Raw genomic sequence first — 27,727 nt, 5'->3', positions numbered from 1 at the left:
GCCTATCAGTTTGACTTTCTGGAGTAGGTCATGCAGGTAAGGCAAATAATTTGTCTAACAAGATTGTGAAGATGCAGACTTGTGAACTTTGCTTAATGGAAGTAGATGAGGTTGGGTTGGTGGAGTTGTGTGTGCTTGATATAAGACTCTTGATTGTGGCATTCAGACACTCAAAGCATGAGTCAATGGATGAGGTGTAGTGAGCTAGAGCCTCTAGAAGGGAGATTTGAATATGAAATTTGTTTGATAAGAACTTCAGTGCCCTGACAGTGGTGTCAAGCATGTGGATGAGTTGTTGCCCAATTCTAGTGTCACAAGGTGAGTTTGAGCTACAATTTTGGGTTGGGGATTTAAAATGAAAGCTGCTAATAAAAGATGAATCATGTGAAAGAGAAACAAAAGCAAGGTCCTTCACGGGAGGGAGTGATGGCTGGATTACAGTCAGTTTTGGGCTTGCAAGGGATACTGTGATGGATTGGAAGCAGTCCTTTCCAGGTCGCGGGGAGTTGAGTTGGAATGATAGAGTGACCTCTGATGAGGTGTTTAGTACTGTTTATTCGAACTTCAGATTCTTTGAATCAGGTCTGGACTTAATTTTGTGATTGACTGTTCTGCTGGGGTGGTTTCGTGTAGAGTTAGTTTATGCATTGGGGAAGGCTGTGCAGTTCTTAGCAACTGTTGCTATGGCAATACATTTTGGTTTGATGGGGAGGTGGGGCGAGGATTGCTGATCTGTTGTTTTAACTGTTTGCAACTGTGGCTCTGAATTTGGTGTCCTTGTCTAATGTGCCAGGTTGTGGGGTCCTGGGGGGGTTGTAATATAGGGAGAACCTCTCTGATCTCCTCCAGAGAAGGATAAAGGATAACACTCTCATTTTTCATGAAGGAACATTTTGATAATTTGTTTAGTCCATAGGGCAAATGCGCTGGTTGCTTGTGCAGTGAGGGGTGAAAGTAGTGGGTGGGCCTTTGTTAATAGGGGAGGTGGGGTGGTGATCCGGAGCTGGCCTCTGACTTGAGTGTTTGAGGGGCAGGGTTTAAAGCACTTTGATTCTTCTTTTTGCACTGTGTTGTGTCATATAGCTACTATATATCTTTATAATGCGTTAAGTTAGCATAGGCACATTACATGTTTAAACGCCATTTTTCCTTTTGCTGCTTCTGCACACGACACTTAATTGTTGATTTAGCTGTCAACCTAGTAGTTCGTTGTGGTTTACATGAGAATAATATGTTATTACTCTGATATCAGCTTTGCTCAATAAACTATGTCTGTACAGGGAGTGCTGAAGCTTCAGGAACAACAAGATACTGAATTGTTATGAGGTCTGATCTTCGCGCCTTCTTAGACATAACATAAGTGCAGCTTCTGCCAACTTTGGCTTTTAGGCGGGTTTTATATTGCTTTGCTTGAGGCACACACACACACTTGATGCTGTTCGCATGCAGAGAGAGCTGGTGTATGCTGATGTGATCTCTTCATTCTAGGATCCTGAGGTATGGGCCCGCCCTAATTCGAACCCAAAGAGACCTTCTTAGCTATTAATATAATATGTGTGTTAGGGAGGGTGAGAAATAAGTGTTGTTAACTCTTATTCATTACAGCATGTTAACATGCTGTCACCATTTGCTTTCTATGGACTAGTAACTATGCTGATAACTTTGCTTCTGATAATATGTTTACTTGTATTATCTAAGATACTGCGCCTGAGAAGACGGCATTAGTAAATAAATATTTCAAATGTTCACGTGTCCTCATTTACTCCACGTTCTGGTTTGAAATGATTGTATAACGAAAGAGTGCTCATGTGTTCCACGTAACCTGAGGTATTGTAAGCTCATATTCTGGTTTGTCTAAACATTGGGAGTTTGTTATGACCAATGAGACACTGTAGCTAGCTCGGTAAGGGGTTTGTTGGGTACTAAGGTGAGTTTTGGGCCACCCTAATTCGCTGAGGTTCCAATCCTCTGTGCACAGTTCTGTGGGAGAACAGAAACCCTGCTACATGGCGCCCATACGTTGGTGGACTTATATCATGACACTCGAGTAGTATATCGTTCAAACCTTAACCCCTTCACTGTCGTTTCCGGAAAACGGTGGTGTCGGTGAAACCTACCTATTTTTTTAAATAGGTCTTTTCAAGCTTGATTCTATCTAAAACGGTTTCTTTTGAATTACTACCCAGTTGTGCTACAAAGTTTCCTTTGTTTTTTCTGTTATTCCGGTGCAATCATGGCGCAGGCTGTGGTCATCCCGCAGCATAGTCGCATTGCGGTGCGCAACCATTTACAGGCTTACCAAGTCCCGTTAGATGGCTTGGCTGTGATTTTGGTGGTGTGTGCAGATCCGGCGTACCCTTTCGAACTGTTTTATTCGTGGGTAACGTTTCCGGAAGTGGACGCTAATTCTAACGTGTTCCACACCTACACACCCTCACCTGTACCGGCTGAATATACACCGTACAGGGCACTGGAAATACCTATTGATCATTGGCAGCATCGCGTTTGGTTTGATGGCGCCCTTCCCCACTCTTTATCCGCTGCGAGGTTGGGTCCATTGTCCATTCCAGGCACAAATTGGCCTGCGTTGGGTGGATTCACCCCGCACCCGAATCACGGCGCTTGTCCCCTTGTGGATATTTGCAGACTGCATGTTGTCTCGATTGCCGTTATTCGTGCATTAGTGCAATACATTGGTCGTCATCTCCCGGGAGGTCCCCCGGGTGGTCCGGCCGTTCAGGCGGAACATGGCGGTTTAAGACTTAATCCGGTTATGGTCAATTCGGTTTTCGGTAAGCGTTCCGATGATAAAGATGATTTCCCTTTCTGGCTTGCCGAGAAATTTGACCAACTGGAGGCTGTGTTTCCGAATTCTACTCCTGCTGATAAACATAGAATGTTGACGATTACTTTGCCTAAGGATTTAACTCCTGAACTCGTTGACTGTGAAAGTTGGGGGAAAACTTTTGCGGCCGTTTATACGAGGTGTTTCGGCACCCCGTCTATGTCCGTACTGCCTACGATCGTTAAGCGTGTTCAGGATGATCACGGACCGGAAGCAGCGGTTGAATTGGGTATGCGCCTGTGTGGTTCTTTTGAGATTGTTAGCGATCTCATCCTCTCCAATATAAAGGGAGATGCGGTGAACCTTCAGGTGTCGAATGCTTTGGCTGCTCTACCCGATGCCGAAAAACCCCGACAGTTAGCGAAGATTGTTGTGGCCGCATATAAAACTATAGGTCGCACAAGTAAAGGTCTGAAATATTTTCCTGTCAAGGAGAAAAAACAACCACAGGGACAGTCTGCAACAGCAGATGTCCAGCCCAAGTCCAATAAACAGAATTGGCCTAAAAAACAGAAACAGGGGAAGCAACAACAGCAGACTCAGGATTCATATCCTGCGCCACAAGTTCCTGCGCGATGATTAAATCACCTGATAGATTTCAGGTTTCTGAACAACGCTCTCCTCGTTCCTTTCAGGACTCATCGGGCCCGAAGACCGGTGGAGGAGGAGGCAGTAGGGGACGTGGTGGCCAACAAGGACGTGGCCAGTCCCGCCAGACAGACGGCGCAGCGAAGCAGGAGGATTCTAGGCCAAAAAGACCGCAGTTTGCGAAAAAGAAAGTCGCGGCCTTAACAGCGCATCGATATGCCACAGATAGTGAGAACGCGGCTTCGGAATCTGACGTGGGCTCTGACCTTGCTGGACAGCGCGGCGGAGATTACCATAGTGAGAGAGGCGCTGCGTCCACTACTGAGGGTGACAGCGACTGATGTCTACGTTGAAATAGAAACAGCAGATACGAGAGTTGCTCCCCCTGAAAGACTTTATGAAATTGTCCTGTTAATTGAAGGTGACATACAGCGTACCGTCAAAGGGGTATTTTGGGAAAATCTGTCTTCTACGTATGATATTTTGCTCTCGGAGGCTGACTGGCCCCCACCTTTTGTGCTTGCGGCGCCGTGAGGGGAGGAGGTGATCCTCCCCAGTTTCGCAAACACTGTCTCGAAAGAGCATGCGCAGCATTTTGCAGAAGAGTGGGCTCGGGCTCTCGCACTGGCTCTGTACCGTAACCAATGTGGTTGGGACAAATTATCCCCTTGCCACGAAATTCCATTGCGGTCTCAGCCGCAGCCTCAACCTCAATATCCCATTCGGCGTGAAGCCAAGGCTTCCGTCGCGGAAATCCTTGAACAATTGGAATATCAGGGAGTTATTGAAACGTGTGTGTCACCAATGAATAATCCTCTTTTTACTGTGACCAAGCCTGACGGATCATATCGTTTGGTATTAGATTACCGGCATTTGAACTCGCATTGCCGTAACTGTGCAGTACAGAATACTCACGGCTCTGCCCTAGTGGATAGTCTAGTGCGTAAGCGTTTTAAAACAACGCTTGACATATCCAACGGTTTCTATGCCCACAGATTGGACAGCTTTAGCTCCCAATGGACCAGTTTTACATGCGCTGGGGTCCAAAACCAATTCCGGCGTCTCCCAATGGGCTATAAGAATAGTCCTGGTATATTTACCGCATGCATAGTCTCTATTTTGGAGGCACTCGACCCGGATGCTTGTTCGTATGTGGATGACATATATCTCACAGACGACAAAATTTGGGAGCATCTGTGTCGTGTAAATTCTATTATTTGTAACTTTGCAGACATGGGTTACAAATTTAACTTTGCAAAATCGCACATTGCCTGAGCATTCAGCCATCTTGCAGTCCTTGCAGGCTGATCTGCTCGCTTCTAAGTTCTTACTGACTCGTGATAACCATACCAACCTGGTGATAAGAATAATACCAGGGACAGTGGGTTTCACGTACCTCACTTTTAATGAAGGAGACACTGTACCTATTGCTTACAAGTAACACTTGTACACTTCGGCTGAGATGCGGTTTCCCATTGTGGAAAAGGTTTTAACAGCTGTGCAGATGGCTATTCTTAAGGAACGGGCTCTGTCACAGGGGAAACGCATGTTGGTTGTTACACCCTGTCCTCATTTGGAGGCAGTCACGAAAGCCAGTGTACTAAATTCAAAAGCTTTGCACCCTCGGTGGATTCAGTGGGCTGCGTCCTTGACGTCCACGGATGTCACGTTTATTTTTGACACCTCATTGCGGTCGCAAGAGTACTTGCAGTATGAGTTTGTTCATCCTGCTCCTCTAGCTATGCGACCTTTGGAGGACTTCCATTGTATCATTTACACTGATGGTTCGGCGCAGGTTGTGCATGGCTCTAAACATGCCTACGTTTCCGCATGCGCCATTGTGGTCGGTGCTATGTTGAACGATGAGTTCATCTCCAGGGAAGTGCACACGTTGCCACTGGGAGATTGCACCGCACAATTGGCAGAGCTTCGTGCTCTCTTACTAGCGTTGGAGTACGCAGATCCTAGTGTTACTACTCTTATTGTAAGTGATTCTTTCTACTGTGTCCAGTCTTACAATGAAAACTTGTTCTTTTGGATTCAGAATGAATTTCGTGATTCCAAGGGTAGCACAATAAAACATAAGATGATCTGGGTTCGAGTGGCGGAGCTTAAGGCTAAGTTGCCGCTCGTTTTTGTTATTCATACTCTTGGCCACCAGCGTGTTGGAGTCCACGCTGTCGGTAACTCGCTTGCTGATGAAGCAGCGAAATCAGCAGTGTCTACATACTTAGTTGCAGCCGTTACACGGTCCAAAAGTAAGATTGATAGTGACATCTTGGCGGCAGTTGCTGCCACTGAGAAGAGAGCTAAACATCCTACGGGGTTCCCTTCGAAGTACACGTACCACTTAAGTCCCGAAAAGGTTCCTTTTGTGAAAATTCCTGATGTTGGGGAACGTTTGATTCCCAACTCGGATCGCAGGGCTGACTTGATTACAGCGGCTCATGAAGGTGTGGCGTCTGTGCATGCGGGCGTCTCGGCCACTGTAACTCAATTACAACAACGTTTCTGGTGGCGGGGACTGTACAAACAGAAGCGTGATTATGTCCTTCTTTGTGACATTTGTCAGCAGATTAAACCTTCGACTGCTGCGCGTCCGCCACAGACACAGTTGTACATTTCTAATAAACCGCTAGGTTGTGTTTATTTAGATCACTGCGGTCCTTTTTCATCTGATACTGCGTATAAGTACATCTTAGTTGCAGTTGATTCATGCACACGCTTTGTGTGGGTCTGGCCCCATCGCAGCGCTGATTCACGGACTGTCATTAGAGATTTGCGCATCTTTGTAGGGATTTGTGCCTGTGGTACCTTCCATTGGGATCAGGGTCCGGCTTTCGCCTCTAAGGCGTATAAGGATGCCATGAATTCGATGGGGGTCCAAGTCAAGTTTTCGTCTCCCTACAGACCTGACGGTAACAGTGTAGTGGAGCGAATGAACCGTGATTTAAAGCAATCTTTGACAGCTCGAGTTATAGGCACTGGCAGAAACTGGCTAGCCCACCTCTATGGCGTGCAGCGTGTTCTTAATAATCTCCCTAGAAGGTCTCTGGGTGGGCGGACCCCATACGAAATGCTCTTTGGCATCAAGATGTTCGTCCCTGACCTTGACGGTCTAGACTGCATGGCTCACGCCACAACCTTTGACGTAGATGAACATTGTACTGTTTTACAGAATCTACAAAAGACCAGAGACAGTCTTGCAAAGGAACATTTGCCCTCCACGTCGGATGTTGCGTTGCAGATCCCGGTAGTCGGCTGGCTACCCCAAGTTGGAGAACTGGTTCGAGAGAAGATCGACAACAAGAAAGAATTTGGTCCTTCCTATCGAGCTCCGCTTCCAGTACTTGGAGTGAAGGGCACAAGAACAGTCATTTTACCACCACTTCCTGGTCGTAAGGAAAACAGGTTTATCTCAATTGACAATGTCAAGATACACAGAGTGGCCGATTCTTCTTAGCATGACACCGGCTGTTTCCTGTCCTTCCATTGTGAGAAATTCAGTTTTGCCCACTGCTTCTAATCATGAAACTGAAGTGGCAATCGAGTTGCCTGCTATTTCCAGTCCTTTATTAAGTACTTTGCCCAGTACAGACCTTGCTGAAATAGACTATACATACCCCACTGACTTGTCCATGCCTGACCTGCAAGCCCGTTTGGCCACAGAATCCAGATTTTCATTTGACACTGTTTCCAATGCCTCGAAGAAACCCTCACGTTTTGCAGTTTATGCCAGCTTGTTTAAAAAACATTTTTTAATTCCGCCTTGGACATATATTTGGCTGGTGCTTTTTTCAATTTACCTTTTTATGTCAATTGGGTTTGTGTTTTATTTTTTCCGTCTTATGAATGGACACTATGTCGAAGAAAGAACATGCATTCGACATCTAAATGGAACTTTGGCCCCCCTTTCCTCATCGCGTTCTGCACACAGATTGAAAAGAGACTTGACATTTGTTAACATCACTGCTTGGCCTGTCCTTGATGGGATAGTGTGGGATGCCGTTAGGTTTCAAATTCATGGCCCTACCGAGGTTGTTAATGTCCCCAATGTGCTTAGGGTTAACATGGGGGATGTTGTGAAACAAAACATTTGTTCTGATGATTGGGATGTTCAGGCCGTAGAGTCTTTGTTTTCTGATTTGAAATACTATGCTGCCTTTGATGCTGAGGATTTGTACTTAGAATCTGCTAATTATGGTGATTTGTTTTGCTTTCAACATTTTGGCAATCACTTCTTACATAAAACAGCATCAAGAAGGAATACTGTAAATTATACACAATGGGAGCATTGCCCAGCTTCTAAACAAGGCAGTTCGAGTACTTATTTAAAAAAGTACACTTATTTTACTGACTTCAATCAGTCTAATCCCGAGTCCTTTTATTTTAAAATGACACAGAAGCCTATGTCCAAGGTTAGACTTACCGATACCAAATTGTTGTATTCGAAGTTCTTTCTTGATCAGCTGGCTATTGGCGGCTATGAATTATGGAAAGAAACTATGACTTAAAATCTGTTTGGGGTTCTAAGAGTTGGCAGGTACAAGGCACTGAGGCTTTGCACCGTGCTTGTCTCATCCCGAATCAAATGTTGTTTTTGAATTCCTCTATTTCACAAACGACGTGCTTTGGATTGGCTTCTTCTAAAAAATTGAATTCTCCAACCATCCCAGAGTTAGAAGAATATTCTGGCTGGAGTAATTATACTCAGTTTTCTATTAGGGACTTGCAAACCCTATTGCTGAATTCGTCCTTTAACATATCCAGTATGGATCCAAAAGGTTGGCTAGTGTGGCACAGAAGTGCGGAATCATGCCAGCACCGTTTTCTGGGTTTATCTGATGGCTTTACACAGGTTAGACCTGATCCACGTTTTGAAACTGAGCATTCTGTCACGACTTACTCTGTGGGCAAATTGTGTCAGAATTGGCTGAAACATTCAACATTGTCTGCAGTTAAATTACATCTTGCAAAGCTGAATGATGATATCGATTTGAATGACTTCATAAAGGGCCCGGCTAGTGGTATATCAAAAAGATGGATATATGCTGTTTACAATGAAATCTGGAAGACATCACAGATTGAGGCTGCGGCACGCCTTAGAGCTATAGATCAAGCCAATCTAGAAAAGGTGCTTGCTGTGGTAGATAATAGTATTAACATGCTTTCTTCCCGCATTTACACTTTAGATAATATTGTGTCTTCTGTAGTGGATATTGTGCATGATGAAGTGTCTGTGTTGTACCATGGTCAGAATCAATTACGTTCTATCATGCAATTTGCATGGACCCTTCAAACGTTGAAAACTGGCAAGGTGCCATGGAGCTACATGAATGTTTCTTCTCTCTTTGCCCCCTTTAATTTTACTGACAAGCAGCGCTTGCTTTCCATGCGAGATGCTTCATTTTCTATGTTACATATTGAGAGATTGGAGTCCTTGCCTTTTTCGGTGGCAGAGGCCAACGATGCAACGTGGCTTATCCACGGTTTAATAACTTTGCCTTTTGCACTGTATAAATTTACAAATTGTATGCGATATGTTGCCATAGGTCGCTATGAGCCCTTAGGTAGTGCATTTCTCCATGAAGTCTGGTCCCTTCCTTTCACTTATAGATGTTTGAAAGACGGCCAGGAGGTTTATCTGAATGGGGAGGAGTGTACGGAAACACCAGACCATTCGCTGATGTGTAGGCATATACAATTGCACGGCTCTTGTAACCAAGACCGGCCTAACTTAGCCTGTGTTTTAAAAGGGACTCCAGTGCCTGCAATCGCCCCGACTTTTACCTTGTTGGGAAACGGAAGTTATTTACTTTTAAATAATGAAGATTGTTGCGGGTTGATTAAAGGGGTAGCTTATGTGGTAACCGTAACTGAGCGTGTCGTTTGCTGCAGAAATGTCCTGTACCCACCCGCACATGAAAATAGGGAGGTTTCCATTTGGCCACGCATCCCAACCTTGAAAGCAGAATTCAGCGGCATGAGCAGAATAAGGGCTCTATTGTCCCAGAAAGAAGTGGCCTTGAGTTCGGCTAGGAAAACATTCGTTCTTCACATAGCTAATACCCGGACCGAGGTTCAGGCCCTTGTAAATACTGATTTACCGTTGCATTTCAGCCAGATGGTACATTCTATCTTCAACGCGTCCTCCACAAATGTGCTGGCGCATTTTTTTAAGTCTGTTAGCAGCGGTCTTGTAACTTCATTTGACAAAATCTTTGGAGTCATCCCTGCTTTCTTCCATTCCATTTTTTCGAGTTTGTTTGGTGGATTCCCGGTTATCCTGGCACTAGCGGCAGCCGTTCTAGTGGTTGTTTTCTTCCTTAAATATGGATGTCCCACGTGTGGAAGGAGCAGCCCAGCCCCTCCTAGCGCTGTTTCGGGACCGAATGCTTGAATATTATGGCACGCTGCCGCTTGCGATTTTAAGCACGGCATATGGATTATCGTTTCGATTTTCCTACTTCACCTGTGTCCAGCCTGTATTTCGCTGCCTAAGCTGTGACTTCGATTGGGCCATTGATTTGTGTCTCTGCGGACCGGTTTCTCCTGAAGTCGACTTTAATCAGCTGATGAGTCCCATCGTTACTCACGAGTTGGTTTGTACTGGTGACAGGATTTTGGCCTTAGCAGCGATGCATGGACTAATGGGTCCTTGGAACGTTCTTACAGCAGCGCAGGATTTCTTGGCAATGAGCTTTCTTGAAAACCCACCGAGTTGTCCTCTGATGGTAATAGAGGCTCCAGTGTTGGGAGAACACGTTTGCTCTTTTCCTCTTTTGAATTGGATGGCTGAACTGTTTTCGGATGAAGACGGTGATTTCCTGTTGGAGGCTGTAGCTGCATATTTTGCATATTCGGTCTTGCCTTGAAGAGCCTTCTTGGTTTATGATGATGCCCCACTTTTTTGCATTTTTTCACCTCCCCGTCCTATTGGCTTGAGTGCTTGTGACATTTTTATATTTTGATTTGATTGCTGCAGTTTTTTATACTTATAAGGTTGTTCATGGTTCTTGAACTCTGCTTTCATGAAGTTGCCCTTATCTTATCTTATCTTATCCGTCCTCGGATCATGGGGGGGTGTCATATAGCTACTATATATCTTTATAATGCGTTAAGTTAGCATAGGCACATTACATGTTTAAACGCCATTTTTCCTTTTGCTGCTTCTGCACACGACACTTAATTGTTGATTTAGCTTTCAACCTAGTAGTTCGTTGTGGTTTACATGAGAATAATATGTTATTACTCTGATATCAGCTTTGCTCAATAAACTATGTCTGTACAGGGAGTGCTGAAGCTTCAGGAACAACAAGATACTGAATTGTTATGAGGTCTGATCTTCGCGCCTTCTTAGACATAACATAAGTGCAGCTTCTGCCAACTTGGCTTTTAGGCGGGTTTTATATTGCTTTGCTTGAGGCGCACACACACACTTGATGCTGTTCGCATGCAGAGAGAGCTGGTGTATGCTGATGTGATCTCTTCATTCTAGGATCCTGAGGTATGGGCCCGCCCTAATTCGAACCCAAAGAGACCTTCTTAGCTATTAATATAATATGTGTGTTAGGGAGGGTGAGAAATAAGTGTTGTTAACTCTTATTCATTACAGCATGTTAACATGCTGTCACCATTTGCTTTCTATGGACTAGTAACTATGCTGATAACTTTGCTTCTGATAATATGTTTCCTTGTATTATCTAAGATACTGCGCCTGAGAAGACGGCATTAGTAAATAAATATTTCAAATGTTCACGTGTCCTCATTTACTCCACGTTCTGGTTTGAAATGATTGTATAACGGAAGAGTGCTCATGTGTTCCACGTAACCTGAGGTATTGTAAGCTCATGTTCTGGTTTGTCTAAACATTGGGAGTTTGTTATGACCAATGAGACACTGTAGCTAGCTCGGTAAGGGGTTTGTTGGGTACTAAGGTGAGTTTTGGGCCACCCTAATTCGCTGAGGTTCCAATCCTCTGTGCACAGTTCTGTGGGAGAACAGAAACCCTGCTACAGTTGGCTGTGGCATTCCTCTTGATCTGCCAGGCCTCAATATTGGTGGATAGGGGTTTCCTGGGTTGATGCTATCAATTTCAAGTACTCTCACGGCGGTCTCCCCTGAATGTTGTCTTTTATTTGCTTTGTGGGGGCTGCTGTGATGCGGGCATCCTTCTTACAATTTGATATGAGATCGGGGTGCCAGGGATGGTGAAAAAAGAGTGGGGGAAGCTTCAGCAGCGACACCCCTGCTTCTCCTGCAGAGGTTCTCGTGTAGTTCCCACAAATCGATATAGGATCAGCGCGTTTAGACAACATAAACTAAGGGATTGGTGTCCAGACTTATTCTAGACACCCCCAAAGGATATGTTAGCCTTTAGACAAGCTAGTTCATAGTGCCACTATAAGCCCCCTAACCATACCAAGGAGAGAATAGTTTCTGGCAACTATCGAACATGACAACCCTTGATCCTTCAGGGATCGTGGGAACAGTACAGTACTTTTCATTCAGTCATTCATGCTCACATCTTCTCGGAGAGATATACAGAATGAACGATGGGGACGTTTTTCAATGAGCATTTATTAAACTAGTGTCATTCTAGTATGAAATATGTGTGCTGTGACAACCATTAGAAAGACATATATATATATATATATATATATATATATATATATATATATATATATATATATATATATATATATACAATTACAAGCACCAACTGACTAAATAAAAGGTACAATTCTACCATGGTGCTAACACAGTGAATATATGCAGGCATATAGATACATGGCAGAAATAAAGTATACTCCTAAGATACAAACCCTAGCTAAGTGTACCTAAGTGTACCTAGCATGTATGTATTTGTAGATCCAAGAATCCCCCTAGGAAAGAGCCAACCCCATTACCTGATGGGAAAGAACAAAGGACCCTGTCTTGGTCTCGAGGTGGACACCCCTCAAGGGATGTCAGACCACTGCGTGCTCATTCTGCGTGCAGGGAGTTCAGCGTCTTGTGTCAGCATGGAAGATTCTCTTCTGGTTTGCCCAGCGAAGATGTGGTGCTTATATACCCAAAAGGTACCATCAGGGGTTCTACCTAGAAGTGTAATGGTACTATGGGCCTGTCGTTCAAGGATGACGATATCCGTCACTTTTGTACAAAGTTATTATACAGAAGATGGTAATTCTGCTGTGTGATACTAAGAATTCTCCTGCATAATAAATTAGGCTAGTTTTCGAAGAAAACTAGACAACATTTATTCAGCACATAACTAGGCAAAAGGTCAGTGCCAGAGCCAATATGTGGAGCAAGGTAGGACATATGTAGGTAAATGGTCGTGCAGCTAACTTGGCATGTATTGGGGCACATTGGGGCTCATAACAAGGTCTTGCTGTAGCACTTTAGTTGCTGTAGGTCGCAATCAGGAGCTGCTGATTCATGGTATCTGTGTCTGCCCTAATAAGCATCCACAGATAGGGGGCTTCTGAGGTTTGAGGCATTTACCTTGACCAGATGCCAGGCTGGCCACTTTGTGAGGCTGCTGAATGATGGAGGCTAAGGGTAAGGGTTGAGCAGGGCCACCAAGGTACCCCTGCAAGCCGCACCCAGACCTAACTGAGCCATTTCTGCAGGGGGATCAGGGCACACTCTCTGCAGTGACTGCCGATAGGTCACCACGCTCACCCTCAGCAGGAATTGGTCCAGTCCAGCATGAGGCTGGGGCTTTTAGCCAGGGGTCCTTGAGGTCTGAGTTCTTTTCCTCTCTTTACTGCACTTTGCCTCCTCAGTTTCAGGCGGTAAGCATCAGAGGGGGAGGGCCCCTGGAGCATTCACAGAAATGCTGCAAGTGGTTCTCTCCTGCAAGGTTAAGTAAGGTCTTGAACAGTACTGTCTGATTTGGAGGCCAATGGGAGGGAATGCTGATGGGAGTTAGCGGGAAGTGAGCTCCCCATCACAGCAAGCTGCACCAGCCTACTGCTGCACGCTTCCGCAAAGGCCCGGCCAGGCGCTGGCCTGGCCATACCTCCTTGTTGCCTCTCTGTTGCACTTGCGTCTCTTCGTTGCTGCCTTCTGTTCCTTGCTGGTCGTACCACGAGGCTCGGGGCAGCCAGGAGCCTTGAAGGTCCTTTGCCCACAGGGTCTGTAGTCCAGTGCTGTAGTCTGCGAGTTTCCAGAGCAGAGGAGTGGAGGTGAGTGTCTCCTCGCAGCACCTCGGAGCACGTGACATCAAGCCCTTGTCACAGACTCGATCAGTCTGATTTACCCAAATCTGTGTTTTAAAGTGTATGCTATAGCCTAATTGAAAGAGAGATGAGTTTTGTAAAATGTTGTTCACCTTTTTGCTGTTCTCTTGCTTCCGTATCATCTTTGCTACTTCTGCCTAATTTGCTCTGAGGCTGTAGAAGCCAACTGCTAGGCTCCAAGGCAAGCCATACAATAAATACAGGTAAAGAAAGAGAAATGTATTTTAACATTCTCAGGACACAAAGCCCTGTAAAAAGATTTCTCATGGTCTTTGAAGAAGGGAGCCTTTCCCAGACTAATAGATTTAAGCACAGAATAGGATAAACACTGAAAGGGACATTGAGCTAAAGATTATTTTGCACCTTTCTGCATATAACTTGACCTGCCTTGGGACCACCTAAGGCAGGGAGGGATATAAATTGAAGGGGAGGTTGATGCAACCATTTAGGTTTTTTGTTGTTAATAGGGATTCTGAGATATCATTGTAACATGAAATAAGTCTCATTACTGCAAAACTTGTGTGGGAACAGTGTGAGAATATTATCTTAAGACACTCTAGAGTATTCCCCAAGCATAGAGTGGTTTTAAGCTTTAAAAATGCAATGATTGTCCCAATCCCAGCAGAGAACAGGTTGCAGCCAAAGAAGGAAATAATGTATTCCTGATTGCAGATTGAATTCCTATCCGTTGGACACGGGTAGAGGTTTGTGAACATATTTTGTCACTGGCTGTGCTTTGGGTCTCTGGAACTGAAAGACTGTTCTGATGCTGACAGCAGCAAATGTATTGCAGACCAAAATGACAAAGGGGTCCTGGCCCTGCCAATGGCATCTTCCTTCTCAGAGGAAAACTAGTAGACAAGCTGCTGATGGACAATGACACCACTCGCTCTTTATATTCTTTTTCCCACATTTGAGGGGTTCAGAAGTTTCTGTAGCTAATTTGAAGTGGCTCTTCTACAAAGGAATGACAGAAACTGGTTGAAACTGTAGATATTGGTTTTGATATAAACAGGAAATATGAGGAGTCTTTCTGTGACTTGAATCCATGGATCAATGTCTAAGGAATCTTTCCTGAAAGTGGAGCCATATTTTCACATCCAGAAATAAGGTTGCAAACCTTTTTCTGAAAATTATGAAATTGGTCAAGGTGCCAATACTCCCTAAGATGTGGTGGTGTAGGCTACATACTAGCGGTTTATCTCAATCAAAGCTTTTTGCCATGATGTTTGGGGCAACAGCAGGATTTCTAATACTACATAACCAGACTCTCCTTACAGCAATATCCAGCCTTTCCAAACTGAAGACTTTGTGTCACCTCCTAAAGTTCCTAAGTTTGAGATATTTGAGATATCAGGTGAGTCCAGGTTAATTTTTAAGGTTCAGAATATTTTGATATTGCAGAAGCTCAGCCACAGTTTACATCAAGACTATGGACTCTGTGTGTGATAATTTAACAAACCAGTTACTTACAGACGTTATTCATGTAGAATATGTTTGTTGGGATCAGAGGTATGCATTATTAAATCATTGACAAAGAACGCCAGCTAGGCCCCAGCAAATCTTCTGTTATGCTTGTGTTATCTTGTGTAAGTTCATGAATTTCATGCTGCACAAAATTTCCAAAATTACATCATTATGGTATATGGCTTATTACACTGTGTTCATGGAAACCATTTAACATAGCAGAACTGGAACAACATGAACAACCAGAACAAGAGCATCTGTTGTTCTTTTGTGTGACATTTTTCTGTACATCTAACATGGACCCAGGGACACAGTTGATGCTGAAATGTATTCTTCGAAATGGCAGTTTTGCATTTCAAATGTTTGTGTAATTTTTGCAGGATTACCCTAAAACAGTCAATAGGAAAGTATGCCAATGTTGCACACCTGTAGTGCCAGCTTGCTTTTCTATTCGAAGCAACTCAATGGAATTAATGCAGGACAGATTATTACTTTTCACACACACATTTCAATATGTAGCTCCAAAAGGGAAGGCAATATACTGCCACAGCCCAAACAGCTCAATGAATTTACACCAAATTGGCTAGCTCTTGGTCCAAATAGCGTACTTTTTTGTGATATGGTCTAAATCTGTATAGTAGTTCTTGTGAATTAAGACTTAGAAACTTTAAATAGTTCATTCCATGGAGGATCCGAAGAGCCAACAGATCTTGAGACAAGATCTTATTGCCTGACACCACATCTACAATGACGTGGCGGCAGCCATCTTAGAACTCAGTAAAAAAAGTAAGGGGCAGCATGGCAGTGACATTCTGGCCCCTGGACGGACTTCACAGGCCAAAAACCATATATTTATTTTAAAGTTTACTGCTAATTTGTGGTAGATCTTGGCATCTGCTGTCAATATTTTTTACATTGTATTTCGATCACTTTGTATTATAATGTGAAGTTTGAGTTTGCTTTCTTCAATTTTTGTTTCCTTTTCTTCCATTCCTGAATACTCCGTTTTTATTCTCCCCTTTGTCACTATCATCTAATTATTGTATGACCAAATATTTTTCATATACCATTGCATTTACTTAAATGCTCCCTTTCTGTGTATTGGTAAGTCTAAAGAGCACTCTTTTTCATGCCTTCCACTTATTGAATCGGCCTAAATTCCACCATTGAATTGAGGCATGGAACGCATCTGCAACCCAAGATGAGTTTTGGAGCGAATTGATATCATTGCTCCTCCTGAGCATGCGCTCATGCTCTTATCCTTTGACAGAGATGATCCCGATCTGTCTGATCAATCAGACTATAGGCTCCCTGAGCTAGGCCTCTTTCAAGCCCTACCTTACTGCCACATTGAAATAGTCTACAAAACGTTCTGTTAGGTAAAATACATTTCCTTTCATACAATGACAGTTAAATGAAAGACACTACTTTTTATGAAGTCTGAATATAGAACCGGACACACCACAATGATGCTTCAAGTCATATATATATATATATATATATATATATATATATATATATATGTATTTTATTTAGTAAGTATGGCTGTCTTGCACAACATGAACAAAAACAAAACGTCTATCGGCGACTGATGTGACATATAGTGAAGAGAATTTGACAATGATAGACTGACAAACACTACACAAATACATAAATAACACAAAAGTGAAGGATCTCTGTCCAATTGCAAAGTTCAAAAGTAACCCGCCATGTCATCTATTCAAGGTTACAGTAACCAAGGACATGAGTAGATAGTACGTTGACGTTTCGACCCCGGTGCCTGTATTACTAGAAGTTTAGGAGAAAACAGTGGTTCATATAAGGCCAATAGGTCCTGATAACAATGTGTCATCCACCATGACACAGAGGTTAGATAGTCCTATAACCCTCAGTGTCAAACAATTCTTTTAAGCAGGTATAAGGCAGGACACATATGGACATTGTTCAGTAATTAATTTGTTCATCAATATTCATCTCAGATTGCTCAAAGAATATAGATACGGTGCTCACAAGTTAGTGAAAAAAAGGTTGTGTGCTGTGGTGACTAAAGGAACATTTTAAAAACATTTATCACATTGACAACATAAGCAAAACTCTCTCTAAACGGTTTTTATATAATGAACAAGGTTTTAGTTGTACCGGGGTCGACAGCGTTAGATCTAAAAAAATTCAAGATCATCATCAGGACTGGTGTGTGAGCGCCTGATATCTATAAAGTAAGGAAAAAAAGATTTAGAGAAGGTCCCGACGAATTACCTATTATATTAGAGAAAACATTTATTCAATTATATACTCCGGGCCCTTAGTATTCCTGAACACTTACTGGTTGGCTACATAGAAAGATTGAAAAAAGTGACCAGAAAAGAGTTAGATATCTATCAGAAAAAGATAGGAATTGAGTAGCAAGGATAGGTATTTATGAAATGTAAAGTAATTACTGACAGTGGGCCAGTTTCTAGGTCGCAACAGGATAGTGCTTGAGTGACTGCTAGCGAAACCGTGCAGTGTGGATGGATCATACCAACTAATCTGTCACAAATAGATAGAGTGGTACCTAGTAGTGTGACAGGTACCGGGGGGTTGCAACCTTGCCTTAGTCAAAATTGATGTGTGGTGGAACATGCCGGGTGACAGTGGTACCGGTTAAGTGATGTGATAAGCATTAACTACTTACTGATCCCAAGGGTAGACTGGGTAGTACGTGACAAGGAGGGATCGTCGTGCCCAGAGGGAGCGCGTCCAGGAGAAGAGAATCTAAATCAGAAGAAAAACAAACCTTAAAATAGGGTTAATTGTGGGCCTACCGAGGGGAGTGCAGATAAATTATACAGGGTGTACTTACTCGTGGCACTATGTAAGAGACTTAAGGTCAATGGATCTGTTTAGAAATTGGAGCTTCTAGATGGAGTCAGGGGGATTTAAGGCCCTAATTATTTAGTGAGTACTCCCCGAAGTCGGTGGAACTAGCGCTGATCTGCAAGAAAAATAAAAGCCCATGTAATATCAGCGGTAACGGTGCCCAATGTTGAAAGGGCCCAGTGGAGAAAACGACTTGAGAAGGGATACCACATAGTTGGTGGAACCGAGGACAGGCTTGGAGCTTCGTAGCCTGCTGATGGCTAGTGCACCGCGAGGACGTGCGGTGAACAAATATTACCCAGAAGCTGTATTGGAGGGCAGAAAACACTTGACTGCTCATCAAGGGAGTAGTCTAAATCTGCCTTAGCCATAGAAGGCTCACGTGACCATACTCATTCTGTCTAACAATACATGGAGAAAGTAGGAGAGTAACAACCGCATGGGTTAGCTGGGACCAAACCAATTAAGCATATAATTATGGTCAAAAAATAAAAATAAGGAAACATTTAAAATTGCATTTTTGAAGGACAAGAGGTGCATGTGTAACCTCTGGCTCAAAGTGATCAATTAAGAATATTTACCGTAACTACTACAGTGAATAAGGGAGTGCATATATGACGACTCATATTATTGCATAATCATGCCGGTAGTGCATGCGGCGGGACCGATAGGTTTCAATTGTGTAAAGGACAAAACGTAAGAATACATAATGGGTGACAGGGTAAGTAATAGATTCAGCAATATTGGACATCAGATCATGAGGAAACAAAACTAACAAACATATGGAGAAGGAGTACAAACACAGACTCAGCATGTGTTAAGGCATAGTACATTGGAAGGTGCCCTGTCTATTGTGTAAACAGTGATCAGAGCCAGGAGAGGGTTAAAAGAATTGCGATCCACTCCTCCTGTGAGTTCAGTTCACGGGCAATTGATTGGCTATCTCCCGAACCCCCACGTCTGCACTGCCACCCGCGAGCCATGCCGACCGCCACTGGTTAAAATTCTTCACTTCCAACACAGGCCTCTCATATCATAGTTAAATGCTCTTTTGATGTCATAGACTCTCCAAACTATGCAGTGCTTTTTTTAATATACTTAGCTGAAGAAGCATTATTGTTATGTAAAGTGGGCTCATGATCACTGCTAGGCTTCAGGAGATTACTAGTCAACCATAGAAGAACTGCAAGAATCAATGGTTACCTTAAATCTAATTGCCACTATTGTCCTTTTAATGCCACTCCAGAATCTACATGTGCTACAGTTTTTGCGAAACCCGAGGTTTGCTCTTTTTTCCCCTGGGGTCAATTGGATTATGCCAATTGAACCAGCAACTAATGTTTTGTATGGGCACCTTTGCCCATCAGCTGAGAATGAGAAGACGATTTCTAAATCCTTCTTATAAAAAAATGAAAAGAATGGGATGATTGTTCATTGTTTATCCACTTAGACAGTTGGAGTGCTCTTATTTTCAATTTGTTGAAAGATAAAGAGCACAGACCCTAAATTGTCCATACAGTGTAAAATTAAATTACAACCGAGGATCAGTATCAATTACCTCCTTTTACAAACATTCTGGATTATGTGTGAAGGACACATATTTTTACCAAATTTGATTTATAAAGGTTCTTATCATCTCCATGTATAAAAAAAGGCAAATAACAAAAATCTGGTTTTTGTATAGTGTTTGGGCATTTTGAGTATTGAGTATTGATACTTGGGTTGTGAAAAGCTCCTTCCTATTTTCAATGCCTCACTGATTTAATCTTTTCTGATGTTTATGTCTTTTTGTGCTGATATACTTGGAAGATATGTTTTTTTAAACCTTAACTGAACAATGAGAGTATATGGCACCTTTGTTATCCAGACGTCAACCAGAACAACTGACTTGTTCAAGAAGGAAGGGGGTTGAATATCTTGGGTCTAGGTTAAATGCATGTATTTTATGTATATATCCAAAGCTTTTGGCAAATATCCTTGAATGTCTCTCTCCCATTGATGTACAGCTAAAGGTTGATTGGATTACCAAATATTTAACACCAATTTTTTAAGAGATTTGTAGATCTCATTTGTGATATTATTCATGATGTAAAGTTTTAATTTGTTTTTGGTAAACTTCAGTTTATTCCGATGCCCATGAATCTAGTAGGTATTGTCCCTTATGTCCTCAAAATAGTTATTTACATTCAGTACCATTTATATATCTACAACCATTACCTGTAGCTTCAAAATCATGCCATAAAATATCAACTGATTAATTACCTATCTTCAACCTTTTGAAGTGTACTGAATCATTGTGGTAAAGGCCAATACTTTTCAAAGATGGATAATTCTTCTCCTATAGCCAAATTGCCTACATCTGAAGAGAAGAACCACTTTGACAGAAATGTTTTGCCTTCATGGTTTGTCGCACACTATAATTTCCAGTAGAGGAACTCAATACTGATCATCTCTTTGTAAGGCTGTTTTGTAAGGTGCTAGGAAACTACCAAGCTCTTTATTCGTGTTACTGCCCTCAGCACAATGGACAAAGAGAGAGAACCAATCTGAGCCTTAAACAGTATTTTCATTACTACTTTAACCCCTTCCATGCTTGTGACGGAACCGTTCCGTCATCAGTCACGGCTGAGCTGTGCTGATGACGGAACGGTTCCGTCACGACCGCGCCCTGTTCTGGAATGTCCAGCACAGGGGCGGAATCGGCGCCGCACGGAAGCGGTTAAAGCTTCTCAATATGACTGCGTTTCTTATCTGCAACTCATTTACAGTTCTTAAAATAATTCAGCTCTTAGAGCCACCAAAATTTCATCTTTGATCTGCTTACATGGGTTCCATCCAGTTTCTTTCAGTGTCATTCAGAGAAACGTGGAACTTCTGGAGGGGATATACTATTATATCTGCTGACAGAAATCACAGGAAAGTGTCCTTGAGTTTTTAAAGGTGGCGGTGTGTTCTTCTTGTTTTACATCAGTCGGCCAGATGTTGTCATATTGGGCATGTATATGGATATGCGACTGCTTTGCCCAGAACGGTGGAACTTTTCTCTGCACTTTTTGACTTTTTTCTCAGTGCATACTGCAAGAAGCCACCTTTTTTCAGGGATTCATGAAGGAAACAAAATAATTAATCAGTGTGTTTAATCCTTGAAAACTCTGCATTGCAGATTTGTATATCTGAAGGATACTTGTCATCAATAAACCCTTGTTCTGGGAACAATCTCAACATTTTGGGAATCTCAAATGCACTTTTGGGGGGAATTTAGATATATACCCACATCAAAGCATGATTAGGTTAACAAGCATATATACCTGTAGCAGTGATACCTCTATGGTTTCAAGTAGAGATGCCCATTGGCTAACCAGGCTGCCCTATTTTATTTTCTTATCCAGAACGGACACCCACAAGTCAATGAAGGCAGTCAACAATCTCCAGCCAAAAACCTGAAACTCTTATGTTGCCATGCTTTTTTATCCAACTGACATTGACATGACATTGACATTTACCCCTCTAGCTTTAGCGTTTTGACTAATAAGCAGCCAGTGTTAGTTTGGGAGATGAAACACCTCCACCACCAGGAGCCTGACTGTGAATAGTGAAGCATGTGAAGTTACACTGACACATTGTGGTGAAGGTGCCCGCTGCATTTCACTAATAGCTGGTTTTACTACTAAACCAGTGGCTGGGTGCTCATTTCCTGTGATTGCAATAGGGCCCATAGCAGCCAGGCTACACCAGTGTCCATCAAAAATAATGCAAACCATTGCCTGCATTTTCCCTTTACCAATGTTGCATCAGGGCTTCTTCCTAGAGAATGTTCTCATTATCAGTAGACCCATGGCAAATTCAGGAAAAGGTCTCAGTGGCAGATGGTTGTTCACCATATGACTCCAGCCCCCCTTAACTATCTACCATGACTTTGGCCATAATGCCCCTGTGAGCCTGGACTTAATGTCTCCGGTCCAGACTTCATACATGCACCCCTCTGCACTCCCACCCTGACTCTGGCCACCTTACAAATATTCCCTGTCAATGGGTTCTTGGCCTGAATGTGAATACTGGATATTGCTGACGTTTCTAGTAACCACATTGCAAATGTAGCTGGTATGATGAGAAAAGTATCCCAGACCATCAGGGATGTATGCTGAGCTTTCGGTAGAAGAACAAAGATTGTATGGCAATTAACCCTGGGCGTAGTTTACGTAGTAGCGCTACACATAGCTACACAAAGTGCACTTCGCACTACGCAAGCTACGTGTAGCTATGCAAACTGCGTAGTGCGGTAGGGAAAATGCTGTTCGCACTGATTGCACAGTGCCGGATGCTTGTCTGCACTGTGCAATCATTGCAAATGGCATCTTGCACAGTGCAAGCGGTCATTTTCTGCTGCTCGAGTAGATTTGTACTCGAGCGGCAGCTTTCTCAACGCGGACAGGTAGTTTCTCTATACACTTGGGAGAGGTCATCATTTATTTTAATGGGCTATCTAGATGATCGCTCCAAAAAACATTCTGGAGCTGCCACTGCTGTACAATGATTTTCCAATTATTCTGCAACTGGTGATAATGTGTCCCATCGCTCTCAATAGAGAGACGCAATGCCCAGATGATTCTAAGAAGCATCTGTTGCTTTTTGGGAGATAAAGGATTACCGCCCACCTGTAAGTCCGTCTTGTTTTATAAGTATCAAAACCAAAATCGTTACCTAAAATATGATTGCAGATCAGGGTAAAAAATGCCTTCCACCATCAAATCAAATAAAAAATAAAAAAACACCACCTCTGGTGAGAAGCAAGCTAACAGTTAATGTATCTTTAAACTTAGAGAACTAGGTCCTGCAGAAAGTCCACCGGGGTCAATGAAGCTTCCTAATGTGCATGCATACACATGGAACTAGGAGTCTCAGATCCAGCGGGGAACTCCTGTTACATCATCGGCATATCCGCACTACTAGGTACACTACATACTTCGAACCCCAGCCCTGCAATCAGCTTCCACCATATCTACGTGCTTGCACGGATTCAAAGTTTGTCTTTTTTAAATTTGTAATAGTTTCAGACATGTATTGTAAAATGATGGCCCCAGGACCTGTAGAGCTGCAACAGTGCCGAGAGATCCTACTCAGAGTGATGCCTTACATTTAATGAGAACATTTATCATAACACAACTGTAGGGAAAAATCCTGCATAATTCCTTAATTGACAAGGACGCAAGAAGCAGGGTGCTTTGCATTGAGTTGATTGTTCATATTTTAGCATTTTCTAGTTTTAGACTAAAGGCTTGACAGGAAGTCGAGCTAATTCTAATGAGGAATGGGCTGCACAAGGAGAACAAATACACCTCATTATATAAGCAAGAACATAAATTATTGTTTATTGAGCTTCAGCCCACCACAGTCTAAAGTCCAGAAGTCCAAGGTAAATAAAACACTGAAAATCACAATGGAGAGAGCTTAACTTCATACAATAATTTTCTAATAAGAGGATCATTTATGTAGGAAGAATAGCTCTTAGCATCTGCAAGATTTGCAGAAGTGATTTGGTGCTCAAAACAGACGTGCATCCCTTCATAATACTGACAAGTGAACAATATTTAAGTAACCTTGCAGTTAATATAACTGTACATTTTAAGAAAAGTATTTTCAATCTCGGTCGAGTAAGAACTGTCACATCACAGAAAACTTGCACTTTAAAACTTGCACTTTTTAATATCGAAAAGGCACACACCATATCTGCACCAGGAGAAAATATATTTCGTAATATAGTTTTTGTAATATAATAATAAGCAGGGAAAATGACATTTTAATCACTTTTCAAAGGTGATGCATGACATTATATTTAGCCTGTTCTTTTTTATTTTAGCATTAGAAAAAATAGTGCAAAATAAGTTTGTGCTGCTATTACAATTATGTATTACTTCTGGATTAAGATATATTGTCTAAAATCTCTAACACACATTGTAAATGGGTTATAAGCAAAACAGTGTTATATATGTTAGAGCAGGGAAAATGACATTTTAATCACTTTTCAAAGGTGATGCATGACATTATATTTAGCCTGCTCTTTTTTATTTTAGCATTAGAAAAAAATAGTGCAAAATAATTTTGTGCTGCTATTACAATTATGTATTACTTCTGGATTAAGATATATTGTCTAAAATCTCTAACACACATTGTAAATGGGTTATAAGCAAAACAGTGATATATATGTTAGAACAATAAGACATTTTTGACCTGGCACACCAATTGTTCTCTAATATGAACATGAGTAAATTCTGCATTCTTCAAAACATGTTACACAATAAGCAAAAACGGTGCAGGTAAATTTACTCTGTTTCAATGCAACATTGACAAGTTACAACATATGGAAAAGACATATAGGGAAACTTGCATCAAAGTAAGGAACTGATATTCCTAAATTGCGATTTTTAAGGAATTGCAATTTAGGAATCGCAATTCCTTATGCAGGGAGGAATCGCAAACAAAATTGTGATTCCTTCACATTCCTTAATTGCGACTCGCAAATTGCAATTCACAATTAAGGAATGGCTTCCCATTAATTCCTATAGGCCTAGAGGCCCATAGGAATGAATGGGATTGCATGCACAATTTGTGAGTACCAAAGAGGTACCCGCAAATTGCGCAAGCAATTTGAACGATGCAAGGGGGGCAAAAGGCCACCCTGATGCACCCCCCAAAAAAGATAGGAATGCTCTTGTGGTGCACACACATGTCCTAAGGGGATGTGTGTGCACCACAACACACTTTGGAAAATGCATTTATTTGCATGTTTCAAAGGAACTGCAAATTAGCATCAACTTGAAGTTGAGGGTAATTTGCGATTCTAAATTGCGAAAATGCAATTTGCGATTGCATAACGCATCGCATTTGGGGGATGGCAATTTGCGATTCCCTAACTGCATTCACAATTAAGGGAATCACAAAAAATTGCCATTTTCTTTATTGTGAATTGCAATAAAGGTACATGCATCTCAGAGGCCATTTTGCGATCGCAAACGGCCTAATTTTGCGATTCCCACTATTTGAGATTGCAAAATGGTTTGATGCATGTGCCCCATACATACAACAGTACCTGCTTCCTTTTCCCCTTCATTTCGCAAAATGCGGATTATTCGATAAAAAATAGGACAATCTATTAATTGCTATCATTTCAATATACAGAAATGTGAACACGATTTGCTGCCCTTGCATCGCTATAGGTAATTCTTGACTCTTCGGTTGATTTCCAAAGTACAACTCACAGGAGACACTACGTAACATTATGGTGTTCCATTGCATATTTAACGTTTTAATTCATTCTTTTAAACTTCAGACGTTGACATTATTTGAGCGTTTTGTTGTGAGTGAACCAAATGAAAACATTTCGTAAAAATAAAAATGATCTCATTATTTTGGATTGCTATTTAAAAAGAATGACGGAGTTTTGGCAGTTGGTGCTATAACTGTTAATTGTCACAGTGACACCTCGCAGATGGTATTTTGTATGAAAGAACTGATTCCAAATAATAAGGCTCCATATGTTTAATTGATACATTCTGAATAGTTTATGCTAATTAAAACAATGATGTGTTTAGATTTGAACAAGCAAATTCACAGTTTGTCCTTTGTCTGTCCTTTGACATTTTTAAATCCTGGAGTTAAATAAATGTAGACAAGAAGTGATTTTTTTTAGTGGTATACTTAATATTTCTTTCTGAGGTGAACGGCTTGCATTACCTGACCACAGTATTCCAGTTCCATTCTACAAATTGGATAAAAAAAATGTTATAAAAGACAATCTGTACACATATATTTATGCCGGTATGCTGCAGATGGACAAATCCCGTAATTCACTTTAAATAGCAATCCAAACTAATCAGTTAATTTTCATTTTTATGAAATGTTTTCATTTGGTTTACTCACATAAAATGGACATTTTGTCGCCTGCACTACACCGCTTTAATAATCAGTGCTCCAGACGCAGGTGGTGAAATGCAATGGGATGTTGTATATAGGGAGTATAAGGGGGCGCTGCTCGTGCAGTCAGGCAGAGTTCACAGTCTTGATGTAAAATGTGAGTGAGCCAGCACACTGCAAGAAGGACTCCTTTTTTATTTTATTTATTTTAATTTTATTTTTTTCAAGTATCAAATTTAAACACCAAAAAAAAGGACTCCTAATGCCAAATAGGCTTCGCAAGGGTAATCTTGACAGATCTTCCACCTTCCACATTCAAGGGTACTATGTGATAATGGCTACTTTAGACAGACCTCCAATTTCCATCTGCATTATCTCAGAAGACGTGTTCCGGGGCATATATCAAGAATATCATAAAAAATTATCGCCGCTATAACAGCATAAAACTGCCGCTAAAGCAGCGATAAAGGGCTTGATAATATACCCTGGAGAATTCCAATAGAAGTCCATGTTCTGGTGTGAACATGGGCTTCTATTGGAATTCTCCAGGGCATAGTGTTCAAGACTACATTCCTCCTAGAGAACTTCGTTCTGCTACCCACCATCTCCTTGTGGTGCCTCGTTTTAAACGGAAAAAGTGGGGAGGTTCCAAATTTTCTACCACGGCTCGCGCTTTTTGGAATTCTCTCCCACTCCACTTGAGATCCTGTTCTCAGTACCCCTTGTTCCGTAAAGGTCTTAAAACCTTCCTGTTTACCCTAGCCTTCCCCTCTTAAATTGTCGCATCCTCCAATCTCTCTGCACCCTGAGTAGCAGTATTTAGATAGCGCCAAGAAACCGTTCGGTGTATGCGCGCTCTACAAATTCCTTAAACTCAAACTCAAACTCAAGCCCATTATCGCCGCTTTAGCTGCAGGTTTGTGCCCGTAAATCGGAGATAATTTTAACGCCGTTCTAGATAATATGCCCCTTTCTTTTTAAAAAACCTTTGCAGAAAGTTATAGTATTTGATGACTTAGAAGAGTTTGGAGTGGATTTCTGCAAAGAGGTATACATGTGCTCTCCAACCTATTGCATGATCCAGCAGCAACATATTCAGAAACCTGGAGCCGAAATTTTAATTGGCTTAAAAGTATTTTACAAAATTAGCCAACATGAGGTTTATGCACCGAGTACCAGTCAGAAAGAGGATTCATTTTAAGATTTTGTGTTTGATGTATACAATTTTTTGCAAATGAGACTCTTTCCTTTGAGGACCATCTATCTTTGTGAGCTATATGTTCCATCTCTTCCCCTTTGCTCTTTTGCTATATTCTCTAAGATATATGTAGACATTGAAAAGGAAAGGGACCAACACACACTTGCCGAATTTCTCAGGTCAGCATTAGCAAAGCCAAAAAATGTGGGTATTTTATGAAAAGCATTCTACAATTAGTTTTTGTTTGTGTTCTGTGAATGGGCCGACTGGAGAGTTTAACAAAGAGCTGTAGGAGACGGAGTGAAAGTTTAATTATAGAATGAGGGATTCAAAGTTGGAAATATGATTCAATTTTAGAGTACATGTTTGGATAACTGGATAGATTTGTGATTGCAATTATGGATTAATGGAGAAGGGCATAGATGGATGCAGACAGATTTCACCAAACCTACTGGCTTAGACCTCAGACTGAATTTGTGATTTGGGTATAAAATGTCATGAATTACCGATATTATACCAGTGAAAGCATATCACCAGGGCTGGGCCACTTTGTGCTAATAAAGCCCATAATATATATAAAGGATTACCAACATGATGTCACTGTAAGCATTA

Source organism: Lissotriton helveticus, chromosome 10 (genome assembly GCF_964261635.1).
Source record: "Lissotriton helveticus chromosome 10, aLisHel1.1, whole genome shotgun sequence".
Lineage (NCBI taxonomy): Eukaryota > Metazoa > Chordata > Amphibia > Caudata > Salamandridae > Lissotriton > Lissotriton helveticus.
Note: the sequence above shows the minus strand (reverse complement) of the source record.